This window comes from Cherax quadricarinatus, unplaced genomic scaffold (genome assembly GCF_038502225.1).
Source record: "Cherax quadricarinatus isolate ZL_2023a unplaced genomic scaffold, ASM3850222v1 Contig338, whole genome shotgun sequence".
Taxonomy (NCBI): Eukaryota; Metazoa; Arthropoda; class Malacostraca; order Decapoda; family Parastacidae; genus Cherax; species Cherax quadricarinatus.
In genome coordinates this window covers 26,844-30,627 of record NW_027195364.1, presented here as the reverse complement: position 1 = coordinate 30,627, position 3,784 = coordinate 26,844, and positions in this window count along the sequence as shown.

Below are 3,784 nucleotides of genomic sequence, written 5' to 3'. Positions count from 1 at the left end.
AGGGGAAGGGGTGGAAGGTATTCGGCTTAATGAAACTGGGGTACAGATCCAATTCCCTATATCAAGACCCTCACCAGCATCAAGGAACCCTACAGGGGTCATTTAGGAAAAAAATCACTTAATAGCCTAAAAGGGTGTTTCTCTTGATTCTTTTTTGCTGACTTTGTCAACAGTGATACAACATGAAGATATGTGCAAACACATGCAAACACCCAGCAATTTCAGTGTTATTATTTTACCTTGGTATTTTTTTTAGCCTACAGTGTAACATCATATAGGCCATGGTTGCAATCTACTGTCCTACTTAATATCTTTTAATATTTAGATTTTCCTCCAGCTGGCCACAGCTAGCTGGAGATTCTCTGTAAAACTTGCATTTGTGGTCACAGTGGTGCCTATGCTAACCCCGTCCGTGATATGTTTGTTTGCAATCATGTCATTCGATTTCGTGAGTCATGTTGATGGCTTCAGGACTTGAGCTAGAGTTTGTCACTGCCACGCTAGCTGGAGATTCATCTGTAAAAACCTGCATTTGTGGTCACAGTGGTGCCTGTGCTAACCTTCCTATGGTGTATAAATACACCTAGTTGGATGAATCTTACTGTGGCTAGCTGGCCCAGTGGCTAACGTGACGGTCTGGAGTTTGAGACTCTCTGATCGGGTTCTAACCTCGTCCGTGGGTATGGTTTATGATCTAACATAAATACTTTGTTTCCATTCCAATGATATACCTGAATTAAGCAGTATTTTTTTAATGTCAATATTTTGAATGCCTCCTTTCTTCAATTTCAGCCATTTTAAAGTTTTTGCAGAATAATTGTCATGAAATTATCAAAATGCATTCTTTATGTCAAGAAGTCTGTTTGGCAAGAGAGATTTAGGCAAAACTTGTTCATTATTTTAACTTAAGCCATATTTTAAGCTTATGGGTATGATCAATGCAGAAGTCAACTAAAAAAAATTAGGAAAACTTAACAAGAATATAATGAAGGGTTGTGTCATATTCAGTGATACAAAAGCATCACAGTAGACGGTGAAGCCTAGACTGAAGTTCTGTATTATACAAACTTTATCCCCATCAGTGCCCCTTGAAGCTCCAGAATCATGAAGTGCTCTTGATCCAAGGAGTGGAGCTACCTGTATTTTTAATTAGTAATTATTAAATCTGATTTTATTGGGAAAGGTTAAGCCATGGTAATAAAACAGGCAGCACAGTCAGCAGTGTGGCACAAGACAGAGCACTACAAACAGGTGGATGCTTCCTGAGGTGACATTCCTAGCCTCGGTCTACAGGAGAACTGTCACTGAAACAATTCCTGTGGAAAGATCACACTATACTTAGAAACACTAAACCCCTAGGGGTCCTACAGCATCTGGGGAATGGAATACCTGTGTTAAAGTTGAGTGACCAGCCTTTTCATGTCAATAATAATATTTATCCATCTAAATTTTCTAGGAAATAAAAATCCATGTATAAATTCGAACTCTTTAATTTTAAGTATATCATGGCATTGTAATTGAATTGACTTCGCATAGAAAAGAAAAGCAAGACTTACAGTGATCAGTCAAGTAGCAAATATTTCATGACAACTATAAATCAAGATACAATATGTAATATGTAATATATGTAATATGATATTAGTAGTTTGAGGATATGTTGTGTATCTTTATACGTATATGCTTCCAAACTGTTGTTTCTAAGCACTCTGCAAAAACAGTGATTATGTGTGAGTGTGGTGAAAGTGTTGAATGATGATGAAATATTTTCTTTTTGGGATTTTCTTTCTTTTTGGGTCACCCTGCCTTGGTGGAGACGGCCGACTTGTTGAAAAAAAAATGTAATATGGGTAGAAATAAAGTTTTTATACAAAGTAATTTCATGCTTAAAATTAGAGTATAATAATCAATATTTTATCTAAGCTGAAACTTAACATTTAAAAAATGTAAACACACAAGATACATTATCAGTCAATTTTCTGTCGATAAATATGAATGTCATTTATTCTGCATTCTATCAAACCTCTATCCAATTATACAACTGTATTAAATTTAATTAGTAATAAAAATTATTATAACTTAGGCTCCTGTATTATGATTATTTTATGTTGAAATATTCAGCACAGACTGAGCCAAATCCCAGTCAGCCTCTTGAGCAAGATCCAGAGGTTGAGCTGCTTGGCCCGGATTTTGGACCAAATGACATGGTCACTAAGTGCCAGAATGGAGGCGACTCTGAGCTGCTGCTTCTGGGTACATGATCAGGCCACATCCCATACCTACAATTTTGGTTAAGAAACTAAGCATGGTATGTATTCTACAATATGTATTATTAATAATAAATTTATTGATGGTGAATGCTAAATCTGAAAGATAAGATAATTATTCTTGTAAAGATTATAGTGTGTAATTACAATTTGGTTTGCTAATACTAAGAAAGCCACTATCATGCTAGGGAATTTTGGGCAGATTAATCCTAGTACATAGCAACTACTTAAAACTAGACATAATAATAGTGGTTAACTTTATTACACCTAGTAGTAGGTTGGCAGACACAACCGCCCAGGAGGTACTACCGTCCTGCCAGGTGAGTGTAAAACTGAAGCCTGTAATTGTTTTACACTATGGTAGGATTGCTGGTGTCTTTTTTTTCTGTCTCATCACATGCAAGATTTCAGGTACGCTTCATACTTACTACACTTAGGTCACACTACACATATGTACAAGCATATATACACACCCTTTGGGTGGCGGTGGCCTGGTGGCTAAAGCTTCCGCTACACACGGAGGGCCCGGGTTCGATTCCCAGGGTGGAAACATTTCGACACGCTTCTACACCGTTGTCCTGTTCACCTAGCAGCAACAGGTACCTGGGTGTTAGTCGACTGGTGGGTCGCATCCTGGGGGACAAGATTAGGACCCAATGGAAATAAGTTAGACAGTCCTCGATGACGCACTGACTTTCTTGGGTTATCCTGGGTAGCTAACCCTCTGGGTTAAAAATCCAACAAAATCTTATCTTATCTTCTTCTATTTTCTTTCTATTTTGTTCTTCGTTTATTCTCTTACCTCATGGGTGGAACAAAATTCTTCCTCGTAAGCTCATGGTTGTAAGAGGCATAAATGTCGAGCAAGGGCTAGTAACCCTTCTCCTGTATATATTACTAAATGTAAAAGGAGAAACTTTCGTTTTTCCTTTGGGCCACCGCCGTGGATACAGCCAGTGTTGACAGAAAGAAAGAACTTATTACAATACTTTTAATCTTAATACAGTGCCTGAGAAAAGAAGGCTATCAAGTTGGATTCAAGGAGAGGAGGCTAGCTCTTAATTCATAGATCAAGAGACTTTACTGAGATTAAGAAACCCTTTTTAAAGGGGGTCTGGGGTTTTTACCCTTGTACAGGGGATTCGATACCGGGGAAATCACATAATTTTTCCAACCGGATACCGTCATTTTATCGAAAAAATTTTGCCCAAAACCGCCCCCGGCCACCGCCTTCGCCGAGACCCCCGATATGCCCTAGCCAGCCTCAATGTGCCCGGGTTGGTTTACCAGCCAGCCCCCGGTTCCAAGCTTTACAATGGGAACTTTTGGGGAAATTTTAAAGGTTTTTGGGATTTTATTTTAAAAAAGTGACCAGGGGCCCCCTAAAAACTTCGGAACCCCTTACAGCAATAAGGGGGGGAGAATTACTAAGAGAGGGAAAAAAAAGACTATTAAAAGGCATGGGGGAGGCGGGTTCCGGCGGGCCGGTTTGCGGGTTAAACCCCAATCAACCATCGCCA